Source organism: Parasteatoda tepidariorum, chromosome X1, assembly GCF_043381705.1.
Source record: "Parasteatoda tepidariorum isolate YZ-2023 chromosome X1, CAS_Ptep_4.0, whole genome shotgun sequence".
Lineage (NCBI taxonomy): Eukaryota > Metazoa > Arthropoda > Arachnida > Araneae > Theridiidae > Parasteatoda > Parasteatoda tepidariorum.
In genome coordinates, this window is record NC_092214.1 from 49,339,672 (window position 1) to 49,367,278 (window position 27,607).

At 27.9% G+C, this 27,607-nt stretch overlaps 1 long non-coding RNA gene across 1 annotated transcript; it reads right to left on the bottom strand.

The window, feature by feature from the left end:
* Positions 1 to 2,075: 2,075 nt before the first annotated feature.
* LOC139427114 (uncharacterized) lies at positions 2,076 to 26,708 on the bottom strand. Its single transcript, XR_011638259.1, has 2 exons — positions 26,585 to 26,708; positions 2,076 to 2,638 (listed from the first exon to the last, which is right to left on the bottom strand). It is a non-coding gene; the product is annotated as an uncharacterized lncRNA (long non-coding RNA).
* Positions 26,709 to 27,607: the final 899 nt, after the last annotated feature.

Here is a 27,607-nt window from a genome sequence, read left to right on the forward strand (position 1 = left end):
TCATTTTAAAGAATGTAATTTTAAATGGCAAAATACAAAATTTGTGAGAAATTGAATCGACAGATTTCGTTCCAAATTTGTATTTTGCTATTAAAAAGTGCATTCTTTAAAATGATGTAAAAAAATGTTTATTTTGCAATTAAAAATTTTTTTCGACTATTATTAAATAAAAATATAAAAAATTATAAATATTCACTAGAAGTTATATTTTGCACGCAATTATCTTTGGACAAACGAATTATATAATCGTGTGCAAAAATTTTTCAATTCGCTTAAAAAGTTCTGGAGATATGGCGAAATACGCTAAAAGAAAAATTTACATTATGGACTCTCCTGACCAAATTATGGGTACCATATTTCCCAGATTGCTTCTACGCCCTATTTTTCAGGAGTAAGAAATCCGAAGCAGTCGAAAAAGAGATATGTTACTTCAGAAAACGTACTTTTTTGTGTCTGATTTCGTTACTTTAAATATCGTCTACACGAATTATTTAGCATATTTGAGGTCACTCCCCCGAACCATAAGGATTGTAAAGTTTGAGGATTCAATCACTAGATCCAAGTTGTTCAGGGGGGTTCGTTTTGTATTTGAACGTTTTTTTCCTTCAAATTTCAATGGTACAAAGGGTTGCAATTTAGAAAATATAGTCCTAATAGCGCAGTTGGAAAATCGGTAATTTTAACTTCACTTTTTGCTTATGTCTTTTAAAACTTATCTTTTAAACTTTTAAGCAAATCGACTGTTTATCAAGATGTGTCATCACGGATGCCGCTGTATAAAGCTTCGCAACTCTACCTGGATAGGAGTGTTCAACTGTTAGATTATCTTACTACGATCCTGGAGGTCCTTGGATTGAATCCCGCTGGTAGCCAACGGCCAACTCTCTCACACGTCTTCCTCCATATCGCTTATGAGATTATACGTATTGTATATTTTGTACATATTGTATATTTAATCTACGATTTTGTCTCGAACGTGATCCAAAACATTTATTTATATGTTAGTCCAAAATTAATTTTATGAAATATATCTATACTGGAAATGTCTAAATAATAAATATAAATGCATAAAAAAAAACTATTAATATTCTTAGAAAACCAGCGTAAAATTATAATTTCTGATTGTCCATCTGACGCTTTTAACCAGATACCTTACACCATTTAGCTATTTGTAGAAGTAGGTGAAAAAATTGATGATTGTAATAAAATTTCAATGCTGTAAAACATAATAATAAAAGTAAATAAGTAGTATAGTGAAAATTAATATGTCAAATTAATTTTAATAGTAATTATTTCTTGTAGTTCTTTCTTCATGAACAATATTTATTTTTCGGTGAAAATAGTGTACTAAGATCCAAGATCTTATGGGAGGGATGAATTTTAGACTTTTAAGATATACAAAAAGGTTTCAAAACTTCTTGAACAACTTGGCTATTCGGTTGAGGTTGATAACTCTCTTGAATTAATAAACTCGCCTATTCCTAAGTGCTTCTACGACAGAACTATTAAAAATTATGATTGCATGTAGATTTTACTCTGAACATAAATAAAATTAATTTTATCTATTTACATTTGGTATTAAGATATTTCAGTCATAGATACATATTTATAAAATGTTATTTTATAACAGATATAAATTAGTTTCATGCGTCTCGACGAGTCAGAATCTCTTTTAAATGTTTAATTTGTTAATAATAGTAAGTGTTCTTATTAGTTGCTTCTATATGAACTAAAATATCTTTTTTACAGTCAACGCGCTTTATTGAGGTCGAAGAACTTAAAGCATGCATGTATTTTAACCCTTCCTAACTGACGAACTACAGAGAGATTCCAAATTTTTTGAGCAACCTGGCTATTTGCTCGAGAAAAATATCTCACTCTAAATAGCATATTCCTCCGTTTTTGAATTTTAAATTTTTAATTAATAGCTAGTTTTCTTATTTAAAAATAACAAATAAATTATTTAAAAAACTTGAGATTTTGTTACAGTTAAATTCTGACATCTTGTCACATGCTATATTTATGTTATGTCTATATATATTTATAAAAGGAAATCACAAATGAGAAGCATAATCTCAATTCCAATTCCATTTTTATTATAAAGCACACCAGATTTAGTAATAACACAATAATTTGATAACAAAAGTATGCTGGATTTTTTTTTCTTCCAGGTAATTTAGTTAAATCACTTTACCAGAGACAGTTAAAAGTTTGAGCTGTCTTTTTCTAAACGCCAAAGGTGATAAATGGTGCTTCTTTCGTCATCAGCTGCGAAAAGAGCGCGCACTTCAGTTGAGTACGCAGGTGGGGTTTACGGTCACGTGCCCAAATAGCTGAGTCACGTGCCAAAAACGTGCCTCTGATCCAGATGCTAATGGACGAAAACGCTATTGCCAATAAGTTATTCTTAATCCTCGCTTCAATACTCTTGTACATAAAACAGTGTGGTATAGGATAAAAATGAGAAGCTGGTAAAGTGGAAAACCAAACTGAGTTCCGTGATCAATTTACATGGAATTTATGTTTCATATTTATAGGTAAAATTGCCTGAACATGAACCACAAATTTTGGTCGTAAAACACAATCTTTTTTTATCTCATGGGTTTGTAGTCTGTAGACTTCCTTATAATGGTCCTTTCTGGAAGAGAAAGTATATATTAGCTATGTATTTATTGACAAGAATAAAAATTTGAAAATTTTTAAGATTTATTTCCTTTTTCAGATATTTAGCTGATAGAAGAAATTATTATTCTTTCAATTTTAATTTAAATTTGAAATATTAAGAACAATTGTAACAGGGTATTTCAATTTCGTCCTCCTAAAAGATTGAATGATTAAGACGCCCATAAGAAAATTTCATATTTCAAACAGCTTTTCAAAGTGGGGTATAGGGAAAAAATGAGAAGATGGTAAAGTGGAAAACCAAACTGAGTACCTTGATCAGTTTACACGGAATTTATGCTTCATATTTATAGGCAAAATTGTCTGAACATGAACAACAAATTTTTCGTCGCAAAACACAATCATTTTTAAATATCTCATGGGCTTGAGGTCTGTAGAATTATAATGATCTTTTCTGGAAGAGAAAAAAGTATATATTAACTATTTTTTTATTGACAAAGAAAAGAAATGCGAATTTTTTTTTGAAAAACTAATCCTTTTTAAGATATTTTGCTTATAGAAGAAATTTTTTTTTCTATTTTAATTTAAATACGAAATATTGAGAACAATCGTAATTGCGTATTTTAGTTTCGTCCTCTTAAGGATTGGACGCATTAGACGTTCGTAAGAAAATTTAATATTTCAAAATTGTTAACACCTTTACAAAGATCATTATCAAATTCTTAGCAACGTTGTTTCACCCATGTGGAATGTGTTTTGACTTAAAGGAGAGAAGGGAATTAAAAACTTTGCTCTTTCTTAAAATCTTTTAACTGTAAAAAAAAAACATTTATCTGTGTAAAAGGATCCAAGCATTTAATTGTAGAAAAAATGTATTAGAGGGACCGGAAAGTGATGTCGTTTTGGTGCATTTGATATTTGTTATCAATATTTTATTTTTAATCCATAATGTATTCACCCTCGTTAGCAACAACCTTTCAATACCGGATCGAAAATGAATCGAAATGGATCGAAAAAAAATGAATTGGTTCTTAAGACTAACGAATATTTAATGGGCCGAAAACGACATCTCTTTCCGTTCCCCCTAATATATTAGCACCAAAATAGTGGCAACTACTCTACACCAAAAGAGATGCAGTGAAACACCAGAGACAATAAAGCAATTCCCACCACTTTTGGTACTTAGCAACACTTAAATTAAAATAACAGAAATATGTGAGCCACATAAGAGTTAGTTATTTTTAGGATACGATTTAAGGTAAAAACGTTTAAATTAAAATACATACATAAACTAATTCTTAACATAAAATTAATTTATAAATCAAACATATGCCTAGCACAGAGAAAANTGGGCCGAAAACGACATCTCTTTCCGTTCCCCCTAATATATTAGCACCAAAATAGTGGCAACTACTCTACACCAAAAGAGATGCAGTGAAACACCAGAGACAATAAAGCAATTCCCACAACTTTTGGTACTTAGCAACACTTAAATTAAAATAACAGAAATATGTGACCCACATAAGAGTTAGTTATTTTTAGGATACGATTTAAAGTAAAAACGTTTAAATTAAAATACATACATAAACTAATTCTTAACATAAAATTAATTTATAAATCAAACATATGCCTAGCACAGAGAAAATAATAAGTCCAACTTAAATGATGCTAATCATAAGAAATTGGATAGAAATTAAATACTGAAATATTATTTAATATAATTGACAATTATTCAAAATTAAATCATAATTATCCTTATCATGCAGCTGGAAACATGAATATATTTTGCAACGGTGAACTTTTGTTTCTTAGATGTATAGTAGCGAGCAAGATAACAACAAACTCAAGCTATCTCACACTTGATTGTGAATACTCTACTGACATTAAGAGAAGTAAGCAATAATTGGTGTGTTTGGTAACGAAAATAATTCACGAAGGCTTCCTATTGAAGACTAAGTACTAAAAATTTTAAATTTATTAAAATTTTTTAGCAGACTAGTATTTGGATCAAACATATTATTTTATTGAGAGAAAAATACGATTTTTAGGTATGAAAAATTTTAAAACATAACAATTTAAATAACTTTTAAATTCAAGAAAAAGCAATAATATTTTATAGAAATAAATAATTTTTTTATCATAGACTAATTTATTAATACAATACGAAAATGATTTAATGAATAGACTTTTCCTTCCAATGTTTTTTTAACTATTGGCTTTTGCCTTTTACAATAATAACACTCCCAGCTCAAAGTACTTTGCCCCGGGCTCTAATTTGCAATCCAACGACCTTTAACAACTCCATGACATTTTTGGAGATTTTTCTCGTGGTTGTTGATTGTCACAATTATAACGCATGCTCTTATTTTTTTTACAAATTTGCTACCAGAACTTTAAAAAAAGTAAAGAATCAAGATATTTTTTATTTAAGAAAATTACAAACTGTTGGTTTGGAAAGTTAGCACCCTGAACTTCTGCATATCACAATCGGATGATAAACATTATATTTACAATGATTATTACAGTTTTTTCGTTTATGATGGTTAAAAAAGAATAAAAGTTTTTATTATGATGATAAAAATTTAGGTCTTATTGATTTTAGAAAAATACATTGGTTTTTATGATTTTAATTAACTTATTTATTGTGCATTTTCAGTGAAAACATTATATTTACAATGATCATTATAGGTTTCCATTTATAGTGGTAAGAAAAGAATAAAGGCCTTTATAAGGATGATAAAAATTTAGGTCCTATTGATTTTAGAAAAATACATTGGTTTTTAGGATTTTTATTAACTTATTTATTTCGCATTTTTAGTAAATTTTATTGTTTTATACTAATATAAATTAATACCAGTTCCTGTTATAGATTTGTTTTTCTTGAAAAGGCAAAACTCAAGTCCTTTAAAAAATTTTGAATGTTAGAATAACATCTATAGTTTTCAAGAAAATTATCAAATTATTTAATAGAAGATCGCTAACTTTATAATATTTTCTAAGATTGTTCAGATCGCAAAAATTAAAAATATTTTAGTAAAAGAAGGAATGTCTTCTAAATACTTGAGAAAAAACGTTATGTAATGTTAGGAATTTATATACAGATGTGAAGTTTTTTTGGATTTCATTTGTTAAATTATCCAACAATGAAATAATACTAAAATTCTTTGGAGTATTATTCAAATCTTTGGAGTATTATTCAAATCTTTGGAGTATTATTCAAAAATATTGCAAATTGATATATTGTAAGTTAATCTGAATAATACAAAGTGATTATATTAGATGTATTTTGCTTGACTATTCCGTATAACACTCAGGTTCTAGGTTAACCCTGTTAGGTTTTGGTTTAGGTAATAATCACTCCAAACAATGTAATTAGTGAAACCTTTTTGAGTTGCCTCAAATATTGTCATTAGTTTCCACAATGTGAAATTTGATTTTAGTAACTAATAAATTTTATAAAATGTGGTGGAAATCTTAAGGGAAAATACCTTAAACATTTTTCAATTATTTTATCCACGATTTTTCTTAAAATAAATTCTTATTTATCATAAATCAATTAAATTAATGTTTTGTACCATAACGATTATTTAAACTTATAAAATTTAGAAAAAATTACATATGCATTAAAAATGATAAATTAAAAATTTCTAAAACACAATAAGTTTTCATGAATAAAAACAAACTAAATTCACGATGAGTTTGTTTAAAACAAAATAAGATTATTTTAAAATAAATTTTAAAGAACTGAAAAGTTCTTGATAGCAATAATATCCTTATTAAAATTATTGAAGTAATCAAAATTTCAGTCTTATTTACGTAATTCACTAAATAAAAACGCTGACTTGTAACTACACTAAAGTATTTTACGGAGAAATAATTATCTGTTAAAAAAAATTCTTTATCCACAAATGTTTTGACTTTTGACTTTGCACAAAATATTTATAAGAGGTATCATAGAAAATTTTACGAACTCGACAATATCTATTATTATGTTTGGTGTTTGAGTTGGTGAAATAAATTATCCTGAGCCAACGACCCCCTTTACTGGAAGAGTATATAGTAGCATTATATTGCAACAGTGTGTGTGTGTTATGAAAAGGCTAAAACAAATTTCAATTATTTAATTGAAAATGTAAATTGCGGAAGTAATCAAAATAAATTAGGATTTAAGATTATGTCAATAGAACTGTCGATGAATTATTTTTCTAAAAATTACAAGAAATTAAAAAAAAAGAAACTATACAATGTCATATTTATGACATTACACAAATAAGATCCCACCTGTAAAAATCTAAACTAATGCACAATTCTTTTGTCAACTATTGAAAAGATTTCTATAATTTTTAAAAATAATTTTAAAAAATCCTCATTTTGGACTTTTACCTGAAAGTGTTGGTTACTCCAAGGCTTTACCTCAAAAGCTTAGTAAAAGTTGAACTTTTACCAAACTACTTCGGTAAGTCCCAAGTTTCACCGGTAAAACCCAACATTTACCAGACTTCGTGCTCTTACAGTAACATATAAACCTTAAAAAGGTACGGTTTTTGTGTGAAAAACGTTGACAGAGTCGTTTTGAGTTACCTGCATAACAGCTGTTGGCTTTGAAGTTTAACAGAAAATGCTATTACAAACTTTCTACGAAGGAGAGTAAAACTAACTAAATTTGAAAATATTTATCTTCAAGTCTGTTTCAACACATACAAATTTTCAAATAAATGAATAAATTCATTAAAATCTGTATTTTTCAAGCTAAGAATTTCCGTAAGCAGAACATAATAGATTAACTTTTTCTATCCAAAATTTTAAAAGGCTTTGAAAAATTTTTTGACCAAAAGCGTTCCTGGGAAAAATTTTTGTCTTACCCCTCCAAAAAAATATAGTTTAAATCATATAGTTTAATTACTGATAAATAAAAAAGGGAAAAGATGTGAAATATTTAAACATAACATTTATTCTTATTCATTTGAATTTGTATTCACAAATATTAGATCAGATTTCATTAAAAAAACTCCAAATATCATTAGTTAATTACAGGCAAAATCAATGCTTGAAAATATTTTCGTTTTTTAATGTTTGCATTATTATTTTTCTTTCCTTTTAAAAATAACTTTTTTATGTACATAATAGTTTTGGTAAAAAATACAGACACATTTCTTGACATAAGAAAATATCAAATTCATAAACAAATATTTTTACTATGCTAAAAGAGCGCATAGACGCGGATTATTATTTATTTCCATCAGACTGCCAAATTGCAATTATAATTTTTAAAAACCTAATTACGTAATTTTTTACCAATACTAAATTATCTTTTTTAATCATTCAAATAATTAAATAATTTTGATTCAGTCATTAAAATTTATAGCTAATATAAGAGTTTTAGATTGAATTACATCCTTTAAATTGTATATTACAGCTGGATTTGATGATAGCTTGAAAAAAAGCTTTCCATTGAGTAATTTTTTGGGTTGATTAACATTAATGACGGAGAGATAGTACACCACAGTTTTTACAGCAAGTGATTTTTATTCTAACTGTATTAAAGAACAAACAGTTAAGTAAGAAACAATGTTTAATAATAATAAGGAGGTTGAATGAGCAAGACTTAAACTTCAATTACACTTTTAACTCTTTTTCTCCACATGTTCAGCTTTATCAATCATATTTCAATACACATAATAAATATATGTATGTCTTGTTTACTACAAAAAGGAAATTTTCGAAACGCAGATGAAATTTTTTTTCTATATTTGCTTTCTTTAGAATTTCTAACATTTATAACACTATGTAATATGTGCAAAATATGCTTTGATGTTCAAATTTGAAAAGATGTAATTTTTTATTTATTTATTTGATTGTGATTTGAATTATTAACATGATCAAAGCATATTCCCTAATAATTATTAGCACACTTTTGATGAAGGCCATACAATGCAAGGCCCGTGGGCCGCAACTGGCCTGTCAACGAACGATATTTTGGCGTCCTGCTCTATTATTAATGCAATTGTTCGAATATTTAATGCAATAGTTCGAAAATAATAAGAATAATAAAAACTGCTGAAAACTATTTTTTCAGATGATAATTAAGTGTGCAAAATTCGCTGCTGATACTTATGAAAAAGATAGCCGGATTAGTTTGTTTAACCCTAATAATCAGAGACAAAATAAGAGAGTGAGTTTCGTCTCAACTTTCAGTTTCACTTTAAAAAACTTTTCATAAGGATATGCTTTCTTGCAAGCCGTTTTGAAGAAAAATGAATGTAAGTGAAACAAGAACTTTACAGCCATGGCTTCTTGGTGACTCGTGTGATATAAGAAATGTTCTGCTATTAATATCAGTTACACCTCTCAGTTCAGAACTGTTTTGTCTCTGACTGCCCACGCAATAACGAGTCATGATAGTAATGAAGGAAAGCTGTTAAAATAAAAATAAAAAAGATTTATTTTCAGAGAAATAGAGTTCTTGAAGAATAAGGTAGTTTGATTCTATTAAAAAGAAGGCACAGCATTGTGAAAGAATGTAAAATAAAAGTGCATTATGATACTAAACGCATAGTTCAAAGTATTTTGCAATGGTTGAATATTTTTGAAGTGACAATGTTAAGGAATTGTTTTTCCTACGATAATAAGTTAAATGATGATAACATTAGAATTAACTGCAAGGTAACCAAAAATTTATATAACATACGTTGTAAAGAACTCCGGATCAAATTGTGATAGAAAGTACCGGCACTCGGGTACCTGTATTTTGCCGAATTTTTGTATTTCACAGTATTAGTAACTTGATATACCGTAATTTTCACAGCAATGATTGTCTTAAAATCATCGAATCACTCTCGTTAAATAAATACTATTGTATAATATTTTACTGTAAGATGAATTTTATGGATGATGCACCCAAAGTGCCGGTATTTTATTCTGTAATTTGATCCGGAATATTTCTGCAGTGTAAAAATCCCTTTAATAAAGAATATTTTACTAAAGAATGTCTTCAGTGTGCATTTAATATACTTTACTCATATAAACCCATATAAAGCTATTTAGAATATCAGCTTGTCTGATGTATCGGAGAATCTGACTTCAAACAGATTTAGTATACTCAAAATCAAATGAAAGTGTTTCGTATTTTATTTCATAACAATTGATGAATCAACAAATGTAAGGGATACTGTGGTAGGCTATGATAAAAATGCCTCAATAGTTGAGAGATCAGCTAGTGTTGCTGAATTTAAAAGTAGAACCCTTGGTCTGTTTTATTTTTCTATTGTTATTTGACCAAAACCTTAACTCAATGCGAGGTAAGTTTGAGCACAGTATTTATCTTTCAAAGACCAGACAGAAAACTGGAATACTAATAATATCAAACACTAACACAATGGCTTAATACCAAAGAAAATTAGCGCGCTATAGCGTTTTCAAACTTTGAACATGTTATGAATGTTGTTGCAGAAGTGGTGTTGCAGAAGTGGTGTTGCAGAAGTGCTCCATCCGGTCCAAGAGGGACATTCAATTTCAATTTTCAACAAAATTCCGGAGAGAAAAAGTTCATAACAAACACTAAAACTAACAGTTACCTTCGTACTGCTGCTGAATTTTTTCATCTTTCTTGTGTCCATGCATGTGACCAGCGCTATTTCCCAAATTTATAGTTGTGACTTTAAAAAAATGTCTCTGATTGTATATGTATGAGCATTTAGATTTTAAGGGACACTAGAAGCTTAGAGTTTTTGAATTATCTTTTATTTTTATTTGTAGCCTTTTATTTAAAAATTATTTGTTAGTTTCATTTTCTTTATTTTTTTATAATTACTTTATTGTTAACAAACGGTTCTTAAAACAAAAGTTATAATTTTAAACTACTATAAAGGATACTTGGAAATAAAGGGATTAAATAATTCCATGCCTTCAAGTGAAACTTTTTTCATTTAATTCTTTTGTTGATAAAAAAGTATATTGTAGAAATTTATGTGGAATAAAAATATCCGCAAAAGAATGACTGAATTTTGTAAATTTTAGAATAATTGTTTTTTAGTAAGTAAACACTATGTTAACCTCATTTACTGTCTCAACATTAATTTAAATAAAAGCACACAGTTGAATGTTTCCATTGCTTTATTCCAGTTCTAGCTAACGAAATTACTAACTCAGAAGTGACGCCTGTAGTGAAAAAGATTTTAAGGAGAAATTGCAGTGAATCCGACCGCCTACCTGCCCCGCCTCTGATGCTAGCCAACCACGTGTTCGTGTTGCCAATGGATACGGCATGGAAATTCGGAGCGCCGTCAAAATATTTTTGATCTTTTGCTCCGCCTTCCTCCCGCTAAGGAACATTCTATTCTAAGAATTAAATATCTGTGATAAAAAAAGAACCGTTAAGATACTTCAAAAAATCAAAAACAGAAAATTGTGTGATCGGAGATTAAAAAATTCTAGAGAAACTACTTTTTTGTGGAAAGCCCTTATTAATTATATTATATTTCTAACAATTTAGATTCAATTAATTTTTTAATATAAAGTTCAGATTATTTAAATTTTTATTAAAAATAATTAAAAATAATATTTTAGTTTTAGTTTTAGTTTACTGCTTAAATGTATATCGGCATGGTCCTCAGCCTTAAGAAATATCAATAAAAGGCGCTTGACAGTGGCTCTAAACTTTAAAAACTTCCGTCTAAGGAATACAAGAAAATGGCACTTTACCTTCGAAAAACAACAGTGTGAGGAATAACTTTTTACATTAATAACTAAAGAACAAAACAAAACAAAATTTTCTTGTGAGAAATACAAGGTAAGCTTACACCGGGTGATAGCACCTAATCTTAAAAAGCAATGTCATGAATACGGGACCAGTTTAAATAAGGAAGTAGCCACACATTCTTCTCGGAATATTTCGGTTACTCCCTTATATTTTGGTTAACCCATTTATTTTTAATAATAACAACGCATTTTGTTACACATGATAAAAAATGCATATTAATTTCATTACTCGGTATGCACTTTCCCGTTCATTCCCAACACTAATGCTTCATTTGTAGCCGGTTTCAATCAAAATCAATAAAAATACTCTCTCTCTCTCTTTACATAAATGGTCATATTTCGATGGTCATATTTCGAAGAGAAGGTAGGAGGTGATATTTCGGCAAATTAATTTCACCCTTGTATGTATATGTATATACCGAAGAGCCATTACATTATGACCACCCTCCATCTATAACAATGGGCTCGCCCAGGTTTTCATGGTTTCTCGCCCAGGAACAATGCTTTCATGGTGCACATTAGGACCCATAATCCTCATAGAACAATCCCTGACGTCTGTAAACTACTTGAACATAGTTGCAGACCAGGTTCACCTATTCATGGCAACAGTTTTTCCTGCGGGGGATGGTGTTTACCAACAGGATAATGCAACATGTAATACGGGTCGAATTGTCATGGATTGGTTCGAGGAACATTCCAGAGACTTTCAAGTCATGTCTTGGCCCCCAAATTCACCTGACCTTTATCCAATAGAGCATTTTTGGTCCCACTTGGAAAACCAAATTCGTGCTGCCACGCTACCCTCTCGCAATGTGAGGGAATTGCTAAGACCAGTTGGTGAGCGCATGTTACCAGATACCTCAGACTTCAGGAATCAATGCCACTGCGGATGCTAGCAGATTTGAGGGCTAAAGGTGGTCCTACATGTTATTAGCAGGGTGGTCATAATGTAATGGCTCTTCGGTGTATATTCCTGAATAGTCTCAAATCAAGGAGGAAGGGGGCGAAACCGAGTAGTTTTCAATTTTACTACGAGAGCAGAGGTCATCGAAACGTAGCAGAACAGTGCTATTATTGAACTAAATGCTTACTGTGTGTTAAAGAATGAATCTTTAGTTAACGCATAATAAGCTTGACTGAAAAAAAATTATATCCTGTTATTACCAATGATTAAGGCTAGCTAAAAAAAAAAATCACTAGAGATTTGTCATAGTAAAACAAATTTATCTGCACAGACTTTGAGAACTAGTCAGCAACACTACGGCAATATTGCTATATGATGGGTCCTACTTCTTAGAAAAATAAATAAAATGTGAAATTTAAAAACAAAATACTACATTATCAGCCAAACGCTTCAGGGGAGAATTTTTAATTAAAATGATGATACTTATAACGAACGAAAGAACTTTAAAAAATAATTTAAGTCGAGAAAGTAATTACTATGATCTTATTTTTAATGGCATACTCAAGACGTGTGTCATATTTCTCTGTTAGTTGTTTCAACAGATAAAAGTAAAATATAAATAATAAGAGTTTAAAAGTCGTTAAAACAAGACCTTAAAAATCGTTGACAAACCTATTGAAATGACGTTTAATGTTTCGAAATTTAATAACTTCACATACCATTACAACTTCTACATAAGAGAGAAATTGAAGTTCCAAAAACGTTTGCGAATTTAACGAGATATTTTTTTATTTCTAAAAAAACCAATGGTCCTTTTACGATTTAGAAAACTTTCCGATGCTTTTTAACCGCTTCATTTGACATTAAGAGCTTAAAATATAATCTAAATGAATAATGAACTGTATGAAATATGAAATATGTTTGAAAAATTTCATTAAACCATTTAATTATAACATTGTGTATGTCAGCTATGAAAATGTACACACTTAGCCAGGAATCTACACTCGTCGAGTTTCAAATTTTTTCTTATTTGGCTGTTGTTGTTGTTGTAGGCCATTAAACTTGTTTTCCAGTGGCGCCATCTATGGCCAAGAATTTGACGTCTGCCACACCCATACGTCACACCCGATTAGAAAGCGGACCCACTCATGCATCCATTCAATTATCCACAGATCGTAATTTTGACTTGAACCAGAGAATGATCAATCTCCAATCCAGTACCCCCAGAGATTTAATTTTTTATTGCAATATGGAGGACTTTATGACTCGACAGATTTAATGTGCACCAATCACTATTTACTACGCGAGGAGTCTTCGGCCGGCTGGATTAGAACTACCGTTCTCGCGTACGTGAGTCCAGCGCCCTAGCAACCATGCTATCCAGGCGCCTTTTATTTAGCTGACTGTTTAATAATGAAATTTATCTATTTGTTGTTGAACTAGACAAATTTTAATCTATTCATCAATAAAGATCCATTGACGATTGTATAATTCAAAAGAATCATCAATTTAGCAGAATGGTAAAGCAAGAAATAATGCTATACACACTTTGTTTTTGCTCATGATCCTAAATATAGAAAGGAACAACGGGGAAAACATTCAGTGATTTTTTTCTATATTTCAAGACCATAATTTATTAATAAGTTGAAAATGTAAAATTAATAGTATTTTGCATAATCTTCCTTTAATACAAAATATCAAAACTGGTATTGCTTTTAATTTCTAAACATTAAGATTAATTTCATGCATTTTATTGTATTTAGTTAAGTACAAAGTATTTTTAAGAAATATATTTACATTTCGAACTGTCTTAATGACTGTTCAACTATTTTCTTCCTTTTTAAAGCTGGTAAAATTTTCATTTAGCCGAAATAATTACTTATTACATTTATGAATATGACTTATTATTCTTACATTTTCCTGTTATCTTAATGACCGTCGAAATGCTTCCCCCTTTTTAAGTTAGTATACTTTTCATTAAGCTGAAATAATAATTTAAATAACAGTTGAAAGCTTTTGTGAAATTTGTTTATCTTGTTTAATCTCAAGAAAAAAATTTTTTTTTCAATTCTAACCATCACAACTTTCCTGATTAAGTATAATTCATCTTTTTAATCGTAAGTCAGTATAATAAAGAAGTTAGAGATGATAAAAGAAGAAAAGGTTCATAAAACAATTGAAAGCAAAAGTTCAGAATAGGTAATCTGAGCACGTTCCTCAGCATCTTATTTCTTGAGTTGACGAAATTATCAAAATTTGAACGTAATTATGCCATTTTAATATTGATTAAATATTAAGTGTTGAGAAATATGTACATATTTAAAAACAAGCAATTAAATTAAATTCAAGCCTTTATTGTTTTAAATAAAATTCACGAAAATAGTTCACATTTAATTAACTATTCCTTATTTTCTTTTCAGCCAACATAATTTTTTAAGAATTAGTTACATTTCTGAAAAGAGTTCAGAGCTGTAAAAGTTTCTTAGGAAATATCTCCACGAAAATAATTCTCCAAATTTTTAACTGCATCAAATATTTACATCTTGAGGTAAAAGAAGAAAGTTGGTAAGAGGAAAAACTTCTTTCAATGAAAACATTAAGAAAATTAGAGTTTAGAATAGGTTATACAACCAAAATTATCTTTCATTAAATAAGCGTAATATCTATAATTTTAAACTGTTAAATTACCATATTTATATTATTTGAATATCGATTAAATTAAAATGCCAAAAACTGTAATATAATCAAGACCGATTTAGTAAATACAACGTATATTTATAAAATAAATTCACATATAATCAAATTTTTATTTTTTTTTTGCCCAAACATTTAAATAATTTTCAATTCAGCATAATGTCTTGGAAATCGAGATATCAAATCTTTATTATTTTATTACTCTAACATTTAAATACTTTTCAATTCAGCATAATTTCTTGGAAATCGAGATAATTTTTTTAAGTAACAGTTAAAAGCTTGTATGGAAGTATCTTTTCTAGTTTTGATTCCCCAAAATTAACTTTCTAAATTTTTCAAAGCTTCTGACTGTTACTTTTTCAGATAAAAAAAATAGAAGAAAGGAGTTAAAAAGAAAAGGATCTTATGAATGAAAACATTAAGAAATTGGAAGTTATCTGATGATATTATCTCACATAACTAGTTAGCCCTTAAGCATATTTTCTCAGAGTGTTATCTGACAGCATCTAGAGCATGTTATCTGATTATACTCATCAAAACTATATGTCGTGAAACTTATAATCGTTAACTTATAAGTTAACAATTTCCATCCTCGAGTTCTCTTTGAGTTGATCTTTAAGTTATCTTTTTTTTTTTTATCTCGGAACACTACAATAAATCATTTCTTAAGTTCAAACTTTNGAAACTTATAATCGTTAACTTAATTATATTAGTATTTCAATTTCCATCCTCGAGTTCTCTTTGAGTTGATCTTTAAGTTATCTTTTTTTTTTTGTTTATCTCGGAACACTACAATAAATCATTTCTTAAGTTCAAACTTTTGCTATTTTATATGCAGAAAGCAAGGTCTGAATAGTGAAAACAATAAGAAACCAAGAGTTCAGAATATGTAATCTGAGTATATTCCATAAAGTTAATTTCCCTGATATATAAAAAGTTAAAAATAATTTCAAATTGTTAATTTAACTCAATTATACTTTTTAAATTAGTTTGGTGTGTGTCTGAAACTGCATATGTAGTTAAGATGCATTCGTAATGACAAAGTATGTTTTTAAAATAAGTTAACAATAAATTAAGTATCGCTTATTATTTTAATGATTGTCAAATTTAAATCTATTTCAAGAAAAAGTAGTTATTTGCAAATCGAGAAAATGTTTTTTGAAGTAAGAGTTACTATTTTGTTTAGAAATTTTCTTTCCTCTGTGAACTGTGCAAAAATATTCTTAATTTTTTGCAGCTTTGAATCTTTTTGGAAAAGTAAAAAGAAAGTTGATATTATCTCAGAGTATTATCTGAGCATCTTGAGCATGCTATCTAATCAGGCTCAAAAATTATGGGTCTCGAAACCTATTAACAATAACTTAATTATATTACTTGAATTTTCATCTCGTGCTCTCTTTAAGTTCATTAGGTTCTCCCTTTTCAACTCTGAAATGCTCAAAAAATCATTTCCTACTTTTTATAATTTTAAAATTTTTGCAAATGAAATAAAGAAAGCAAGATAAAATTTCTTATCACTGAAAACAATAAGTAACCAAGAGTTCGGAGTATGTTATCTAAGCATGCTCCTCAAATTTCATTTCCCTGAAATAAAACAAATTTAAGAATAATTTTTAATTATTAATTCGACTCAATCATACTTTTTTAGTTTCAGTTTTGTGTGTGTCAGAAACTACATAGATAATTGAGATGTAATTATAATGACAAATTAAGTTTTAAAATAAGTTCACTTTCAATTAAATATCTCCAGCTCTTTTTAACGATTGTCAAATTTAAATCTATTTCAGGACAGCATAAGTATATGCAAAATAATATGCTTTTTTTTTCTTTTTTTGTTGTTTTTTTAAAATTAGAGTTAAAAGCTTGTTTCGAAATCACTTTTTATCTCTAATTAAAAGCATTTTTTAAATTTTTCACCGCTTTAATTTTTTGAAGAATAAAAAAAAAGTTAGTATTTAAACAGATAATCTTAAAATATTATCTGAGTCTCTTGAGCATGTTATCTAATCATGCCTATCATAATTATATGCCGTAAAACTTATTAACAATAACATTATTTAAATTCTCATCTTCAAGTTCTACTTGAATTCATCTCTATTCGTTCATTCTATATTTAAGCTCTCTCTTTTCATCTATGAACTAAGAAAAAACTTATTTCCTACTTTTTTCTAAATTTAAAATTTTTGCAAATCTATGCAGAAAGCAAGATCAATGCTCTTACCAATGAAAACAATAATTAACCAAGAGTTCAGAACATGTTATCTAAGCATGCCTCACAAATTTCATTTCCTGAAATAAACTAAAGTAATTAATAATTTTGAATAGTTAATTTAACTTAATCATATTTTTTTAAAAGATAGATTTATTTTGTGACAGAAACTGCATCCGTTATCAAGATATATTTCGTAATGACAAAATGCGATTTTAAAAGAAGTTCATTTCTCACTATTTTAACGATTGTCAAATTTAAATCTATTTCAACCCAGCTTAATTATTGGCTAATCGAGATAATTTTTTAAAGTAACTGTTAAAAGCTTGTTTGGAAAACTCTTTTCATCTCCGAACTCCACAAAAATAATTTTCTAAATTTCTCGCAGCTTCAAAAATTTTTTTAAAGAAGAAAAAAGAAAGAAGATAGGAAAAAAAAGTCTTATCAATGGAATTGTTAATTTGACTTAATAATATTTTTTTAAAAAATAGATTTGTTTTGTGACAGAAATTGCATACGTAATCAAAATATATTTCTTAATGACAAAATGCGATTTTAAAAGAAATTCATTTCTCACTATTTTAACGACTGTCGAATTTAAATCTATTTCGAGCCAGTTTAATTATTGGCCAGTCGAGTTAATTTTTTAAAGTAAAAGTTAAAAGCTTGTTTGGAAAACTCTTTTCATCTCTGAACTCCACAAAAATAATTTTCTAAATTTTTCGCAGCTTCAAAATTTTTTTTAAGGAAGAAAAAAGAAAGAAGATAAGAAAAAAAAGTCTTATCAATGAAATCAATAAGAGAGCAAGAGTACAGAACAGGTAATCTGAGCATACTCATCAAAGTTTTATTTCGTGAGAGAAACTAATGACTAGCGGGTCGCTCTTTGATATCGATTACCCCGCGATACGATAAATTCTTAATGATCATCGCAACTGGTCTGTGAGGGTATTTCAGTTGAAAGGTAAATCACATGAGTTCACTTAATTCCATGAGTTATTAATGCAGCAAAGAGAGAAAGAAATAGGGGAAAACGAATCGTCAATTCTAATAAACAGTTATTATAACCCTTGTTGTGTACTTGTTTGGGTTTGCGTGATTATTGTGTTTAGAAAATTTTTATTTTGATTTTAGTTTACACTCTGTACGAAAAGAACCATTATTGGTTTCACAAATATGCTGGAATAATTATCGTAACAAATATATTTGTGTATATTGGGAAGTTTTGGGTACTAGGAATTTGTTTCATTAAAGTTTAATTTTATTGTTCGTTTTAGAGAAAAGGGTCAAGTTAGAATATATATTTTATTAATGATTTTAACGTAATTTAGAATAAATGTTTTATATATAACTGTTTAAGTCATCACAAATATCCTAATGCAGAATTTTTGCGTATACAAAATAATATCATCAAACACATATGTAACGCATATCATTTAACACATTTGTTACATTATTAACATTATCTCAAGAACAGTAAGAAAGCATTAAAACCATGGAAATTCATTTATTTATTTCAAATTCCCCAAGATTTAAAATTGTGCAGTACACTTGACCTAAATGGTGCTTTGTGGCAAAATATCTTCTTAAAAGGTTAATGCTTTTTAATACACTCAAAGTATTTTGGAAAGCTAATTGACAAAATTAGTTTAAAGAGTAACATGTTCAAAATTGTGCATGCTCAAATATACTACATTTGTAAAATTATAAACATTAAATTTAAGTATACTGATCATTAATTTGTTCCTGTAAATGTCATATTAGGTAAATAAAAAATATTACATTATAAATATATTTTTACAATATATTTGAATCCATATTTTAGCAGTATGTTGCACTATATTTTTTGATATATAGTATTCTATCTATGTATCAATATATATGTGTATATATATATACATGTTACGGTGAATGAGCGAAATCGGTGGTTGTTGACTTTCACCGGTGAATGTTGACAATCACATAGTCGCTTTGGTGAATGTCCTATTTATTACATTCGATTTGATATGAATTTATTCGTGGATATAATTACATTTATTCGATATTTTAATACTTACTGACGATAGATCAGAAGAAACATCAGTGTTTGGAGTATCGGGCCATACATTTACATTTGACCGGTATACATTTGCTCGGTATACCCTACACTGATGTTTTTTTAAGAGTAAGTGCCACTGCCCGGTATACATTTACCCGGTATACCCTACACTGATGTTTTTAAAGGTTAAGTGCCACTGCCCAGTATGCATTTGCCCTGTATACCCTACACTGATATTTTTTTAAAGTTAAGTGCCACTGCCCGGTATACATTTGCCCGGTATACTATACACGGATTTTTTCTTTAAGGTCAAGTGCCATTGCCCGGTATATATTTGCCCGATACTCCAAACACTGATGTTTCTTCTAATCTATCGCCAGTAAGNTTAGCCCGGTATACATTTACCCGGTATACCCTACACTGACGTTCTTTACGGTTAAGTGCCGCTGCCCAGTATACATTTGCCCTGTATACCCTACACTGATGTTTTTTTAAGGTTAAGTGCCACTGCCAAGTATACATTTGCCCGGTATACCATACACGGATTTTTTCTTTAAGGTCAAGTGCCATTGCCCTTTATATATTTGCCCGATACTCCAAACACTGATGTTTCTTCTAATCTATCGTCAGTAAGTATTAAAATATAGAAAAAATATAAATAAATCAAATAAATATAATAATATCAACGAATAAATTAATATAAAATTGGATATAACAAATATTTCGGACATTCACCANTTTTTTAAGAAAACTTATTTTAACAGTATATATGTTACGTATATACATATTCATTACACATTCTAATATATATACATATATTAGAATGTGCATTTTCATATACTATTTTAGAGTATTTATATATTTTTAGAATGCATATTTTATTGATAGTTTCAAAATATTTTTTGAAGCCACAGTATATATTTACATGATCTGTGATTAGATCATGATTGTCAAAGCGATGATTTTCATGAAAAATACCGATGAGATTCCGTGAAATTTTCGCTCATAATTTTAATTACGTTTTCCACAGAACCGCAATTTTGAGACAAGCTACAAAATGACCCAAAACTGTTTCAGTGATTTCATTTTAGTTTCGTATTGCTGATTTGTGTAACATCTGTATAGCATTGTCCGGAAATTAATTCAAAGCCGAATGGCAAATGTGGCAGTGGTGTTGGCGGTATATAAATACATTTATACATGGCAATACGCGTTTAAATATGCTATTATAAAATATTTAAATATTTGAAGGATTGTTGACAGTTTCGAAACTCTATTTTTTTATATCTCTGTAGTAGTTTAAAACACTAGGTTGAATTCGTCAGTTTTAATTCGATAGATCATTATTAGATATTTAACTAATTTTTCAACATTTTTATAGAGTTTTATGCTAAATAATTGGTATGAAATGATTTAAGAATAACTCAAAACTATTTAACCATTTGCATTTACATTTTAGCATGATATTTTTTATAGCATTATGTACTTTGTACAACGAAGAAAATATTTTCCTTAAACTAATTCAGAAAATTTAATTTAACCATAAAGTCAACTTTTTAAAAGCAAAAATTAGTTTCTGTAATTAATTTAGCCTCTATTTCTACTCATGTGAAAATTTCAACTTTCCACTTCAGTACACAATTTTCTCATTGTTTCAAATGCATCAAAAATTATTATTCATTAAAATCATAAAGGTCCTTTTATAAGAACTAAATTTTTAAAACTAAAAACAATTAAATTCCATGGAAATAGATCAATCAAGAGAATTTTAACTATTTTTTCTTCCATAGATCTTAAAATATTTTTCAAACATATTCGGAAAGTTTTACTTAAATTAAAAAACACACTATTTGTGGAGAAAAATGCTTTTTGATTGTCTTCTATTTTGTTATATAGCATCTTAATATTTAAAACTAATTGTAATTTTTCAAAGTTAATTATGAGTGTATAAGCCATTCATTTGGTCGCAGCTAATTTTTGAGAATGGCTTCAATTTTTTTGTCCTGTGCACCATCATGTTTGAAAACTAATTTTTCTTTCCCAAAAAACACACGATAATTTATTCTAAATATTTTTTGGGTAAGCTTCAATTGACTGATGTGTGCCAAAAAATCTCCAAATACACATTTTCGTTCCACACACAGTAGAACATTTATTGATTCATAAAGAATATCTTAAAATATACTTGGAAATTAATATTTCTTTTTCACTCTGTTTGAAATTATTTTTCAAGAGATGGCTTTTCAATCCATTTCATATCAAATTAGAAAAAAAGCTTTTTTTTAATGAAACATGGTATTTTTTTTAGTTTTTACTTCTCGGCAACTATTTAGCAGATCTATTTCCAATTTTATTTTTAGTACCTAAAAAGAACCATGTTTAACATTGGACATAAATAAGTTCCATTTAATTAAAAAAAACCGTGTAATTGAGTTAGTTTCATAAATGTGTAATGATTTTATGATTCAGATAATTACTTCCCGACTTTACGTAGTCAATACTTGTCTTAAACATTGGAAAAGGGTATTTTAATTCAAAGAATTAAGATTATTATTATGTAATATTTCGTGATTAAATCATAGTTAGCAGTGTCAAAACGTTTTCTAACTGTGCCTTCCTGATCATGGAGGTTGAAGTAGGCTAAGACCCGACTACAAAATTCGTTGAAAAATGTTCCGGATATTTTTCAATATTTGTTTATTTATTATAACCTTATGAACTCTAAATTCTTTTTATTCATTTAGTATTGTTTTCTTTTATGACGTTTACATTTTTGACGAAGTAATACATAATTCATTATAACATTTGGCCAATTTTGGTTCAGTTAATGAAGCTATTTATGATTTTTTTAGAGATTTATTTTTAGATTGTTCAAAATATCGAAATCAATCATTTAAATTTCTATTTTTATACTAGTTTTATAATTAAAAAACTAATGAATAAAACCGACTTTTTTGCAGGAATTAAAAACAAAAGCTTTTATGATTTGTTCGAAAATGTTCATTTAGATGTAGGGATTTATTTATATTAGAAATTGTTGCAATGATTTGAACTTACGCCTGCATTTAAATTATTTCGAAGCAAATATTTTCACACTGCTTGTTTATACTCCCAGATGGCGCTATTGAAGCCCTTTCTAAATAATGATATGCTTCGAAAATCAATGCATCTTTCTAAAATGAAGCTAGATGCATATCCACAAAATGTTTTGAATTTGAGAGCATCATATTAGACTCCCTCCAAACATGGTTTGAAAATATAATCAAAGCCCCATTTTATTTTTTATTTACATAAGTTTTAATCAGCTAATAATTTTGGATTTTTAAATAAATTAATTTTTAAATGAATTAATTATTAAAATTTAGGGTTGATAGCTATTCCTAATTTGATGCATTTTTAATAACGAAAACTACGTATTTTTAAATGAGTACTAAATATAAATATATTTAATGCCCGTAAAAATTAATTCCTATATTCCATTCTATGATTGAAATTTTTTTGGTAATTACTTAGATATCTATACATTTATGGACACTTTTTTTTAATGTGAATTCTTAAATTTTATCCTCACACAGTTTAATAAGTTTTGAAATTTTTTAATGAATAAATATTATGTCTGTCTCAGATTCTTAGAAAAAAAATTTTTACGAAATGATAAAAGTAGTAGTTGCAGTTTTGCAAAATTCAATATTTAGAATTATATTTCTAAATTTTTGTAAGCAAAAAGAACAACTTAATTTGGGGGAAATGATTGAACTTAGGTAGTCTCAATTTTAATCATTTAGCGTCAAGCAATGTAATAAAATTTTGAATTTGTTTAATACATAAAAATTAGGTCTCCACTTCATCGAAAAGAATATTTTACAACATGTCAAAAGTAATAGTTGCAGATTTTTATTATTCATTATTTAGAATTATATTTCAGAATTTTTGTAAACGAAAAGCACAACTTGATTGAAGGGAAACAACTGATCTTAAGCAGTCTTAATTTTGTTCATTTATCATCAAGCAATTTAATGAGGTTTTGAAATTTTTTAGTTAATAAAAGTCAGGTTTCCACTTCGTTGAAAAGAATATTTTACAAACTGTAAAAGTAATAGTTTTAGATTTGCATTAATTGATATTTATAATTGTATTTCAGAGCCTATACACTGGCAAAAAGCAATGTTAGATTGAGGAGAATCGACAAATTTCAAATATTCTATTTTAAAATAACTTAATTTAAGACCATTTATTTAAGCATCTACTATATCAGCTTTTCATATTTTTTTTTACTCTTCTAGACTACTTGAGCATGTGACTCTTTTGAAATTCGAAAAATTTCATTTTTGCCACCATGAAATTTGTCGTCTTTTTTCTTAAGATGACAAATTGTTTGTTGTTGTTTTTATATTTTAACAGTATATAAAAACAAGCAAATAAAAATGAGATTAAAAAATAGCTTTACAATTTTATGATAACACATATTAAAAAACAAACGAAATATTTTTAAATATCGATAGAGTAGATCCGGGTAAGAAAAGTAATCTTTCATGCCTAAAAAAACGAACCGAAAACTGTTCACAAAAATCATTTAAAGTTTTGGAATAATGCGTAAAATACTCTAGAGACCAAACTATCCATAAAAGCTCTGTAAACTTCATTTTAAATTGGTTGAAAAGAGTAGAACAGAAAAGTTGAACAAAGCCAATAATTTAATGTATATTGAGAATATGTTTACCTGAAAAATATATTATTGCTAACCGGATGGAATGATGAAGAATGAATGATTAAATATTGAGAAATCAATTGTGAAGTCGTCTAATCTATAAACTTTTTTTACATTGTTACTTTAAAGATATAACAATAAAAGTAATAAAATTAACAATGCAAATTAAAAATCCCATTTGGGTCTTTTTGCAAGGAGTTAAACGTCTTTTCATAAAACAAAAATGAAATACCATAACTGAGAAATTTAAATGTTTTTTTTAATGACACGAAGAAAATAAATCAATATCAAGGGGATCATAATTTTGAAGTCGTTAATAATTATTTAATGAAAAAATATTGTTTAAAAAAGAAACATATCAACCAATGCATTCTTAGAATAAATGTAGGGAACTTTTTGACAAATGATAATGCCACTGATATTTGTTTATTGTTTACTTTTTGTTACGTGTAACAAATCAAAAATATTTTTAATTTGAGGTTAACTAAAGTTAGTTGTGCTAAATATAGTAAGTTAGTAACAGAATCTAAGATAATTTATTTTCGAGAGTTTAATAATTTAAACGTACAATTTGTACAAACGTACAAAGATGTAAATTCCATAGCATCATGTCAAACCAGTTTGATTTGTGTAAATATTTTTACATTATTTGTTTAAAGATTAGAAAAATTCAAACTAAATCCCAAAAATTTAAAAATCGTATACATATTTAGAGATTAAAATTCTATGAATTCTCATCTAATGAAAAGTAAAATATTAGTAAAAATAGCCGTTATAAAAGATTTTGTCTTTTCTGAACTATAAATAGAATCACAAGTTTCATTTTATTTTTAGATCTACATAAATAATAAAAATTTAATTAATTATTCAAATAAATTATATATAAGTTTGCTTAAGGTAAATAAATAAATCAGTTATAATTTCAGAAAAGACATTCATGTGTTGATAAGAGTTTAAGTGAGAAACTTTGAAAATGATATTGCTTATTTATAAACAAATACGCATCTCTTGTTAGCAAAATAAGCTAAAAGCATATCATAAATAGATAAGAAACGTTTTTATTAAAAATTTATTCTGAAGCATTCCAAGTTTATTACATTAAATGTTATTGAAACCTAAAATTAATACAACAAAGCAAAGAAAAAGAAGAAAAAGGAAAACCTTACATCTAGCATTATGATTAAGCATATATATACAATTTTGTAACTGTTTTGTGATTGGACGCAGCTACATGTATTATTTCTTTTAATTTGTGATGTTTAAGTTTCTACAAAATTTAATGTTATACACTTAAAATGTTTCTTAATAAATTTTTCTCTTGAAGAGCCAATTAGGAATATTCATGCAGAGAGTATTAGTAATATAGAAATGTTCTTAGAATTTTAAAGGCTGCACATGAAAAGAAAATGTTGTAAAAACTTATTTATTTTGCATTACATTATGTTTATCAATCAAGGAAATTTGTTATATCGTTATATAAGTATCGTGTTATAATGCTCATTTAATTAATAAAGAATAAAAAATGGTTCAAATATAAAATAAAGAAAATAGTTATTCTGCATTTATGATTTATATTACATGCAATTACTTTGTTTTTTAAAAAATTAGAGAGCAATTTGTTTACTCTTATTTTTGAAGTAAAAAATCCGCTAAAGTGTTTGCATGCTATTCATTAATAATTGAAAAGGAATTTCATTGATTTTAATCAATTAAATTAGTGATTGTAACGAAATCACAAGGATTAATTTAAAATTATAAAATTAAGACATTGCTTGTACATATTGTAGTTAAAATTCAAACCAATCAATTAAATAAATATTTGAACAAATTCATAATCAAAGACTTACATTAATAAATTAAACTAATGTTTAATTTTATAACCAGCGCTAAATAGCTCTAAATAACCCAAAGATCTCTCTATTTTCTGATTATCTTCAATTTCAACCATTCTGTATCTTTATTTCTTTTATTTATTATAAAAAGTCATTTCTAATAATCTAAGTTGAATACACTGCCTATTTCCTTATTATTTTGCGGCACTTTTTTCATTTAATTATTTTTAATTTCAATACGAGCTAGGATTTGAATTCAGAAATCACAACGCATTGCAACACTGTAAAATAACCTAAGCTATAGATTTCATTATATATTTTTCATATACATTTATGTATATATATTTTTTGAAGCAAGTGATGTCATGATCCTCAAATCCAAGTTTTCCCAGCATGCTTTATTTTTTAACTAGCATGCTGGGAGATGCCAGCATATTTAAGCTTAAATGCGAGATATAATATCATTATACCTCGCATTTAAGCTTCTACCAATTAATTTTCTCTTTTCTTCATTGAATCTTAAAAGTAAATTTACATACCAGAACTCTGTATGTCAAAAAAAATAAACCAATGTCTAATATTACTTCTTTGACGCTATCTGCATAAAAACCACTAACTAATATCCTTAATTTAAACAATTTATTCTAAATTACAGGGTCTATCATCGGTGTTTTATAGTTTAAAGCTTTACCTAAAGTAATTATCCCCTGTAAATAGTGTTTTCCGAGAAATCGCACCGGTTAATTACTCCTGACTAATAACTTATCCTGACCAAATACCTATAAGACACTTATATCCTTTAAGAAAGATTCTTCCTTACCAAGAGATGAAGGGCAGAAGAATCAGAAGAAAGCGGCATACTGGCCGTAAGGTTTCCCCGACGGAAGAGCCGGGCAAAGACGTTACCGGGGAGCTTGACTGCTCTGAAATAAAGGCACGCCCCGTACTTCAGGTGCTATACCACGCCAAACCTCGCTAAATAATTCATAAGGTTCTTTAGACAGCTAATGCGAACAGCATTCTTCTATTATTTAACAATGCGTAATAATTTATAACTGGTTTTAAATATAAGATGCTAGTTCTGCATTATATATAGATCACTAGGAGAAAACGGCGCGGACAAAGAGGAAAGAGCAAATCCTGGAGCACCCCCCCTCTACTCACCCTTTCACTCTATGATGGAAAGGGGGAATGAGTGGGTGAGAGTTGAATTTCACATCATCGTATAATATTCATTTGGTAAGAGTTTGGAAAGCTCTCATTACTTGATATTCTTTCAAGTTTTGTGATGGATCTTACTTCATTTCGCTTTTATGCGCGAGTTAATATTATTCATTTCTCCGTTTTCTTCGTTTTCTTTTTTTGCAGCCTCCTTTGAGCCGGCTATCAAAATTTCCTCGTTTTAATAAATAAAATATAATCATTTTCATTTAGAGTGTTATGGAGGTTTTATTTTAGTTTGTTTTATTGAAAGGGAGAATTCATATGTTAAGTATCGTTTTGTAATTTAGGAGTTGAGATGAAAACGGAAGCAAATAGTGACGGTTACAGTTTAGTGATCTCGCGTGATAACTTGAAAAAGTTCGAAAACAACTAAACATGTCATCGTTTTTGTCAGTTTTTTTTAACTTAAAAAGCAAAGAAAATTGTAATTTCAAAGTATTATGGTTACTGCACAGTCCGTAAGAAAACTTGATGTTAGAAATTATTACATAAATATGGCATAAAAATATTTTATTAAAATCAACCATAACAGAGCTAGGAAATGTTTATATTAAAATTGCTCATTCCAAAACTTTAAAAAAGTTTTTGAAAGTATACAAAAATCCACATAGTTAAAAAA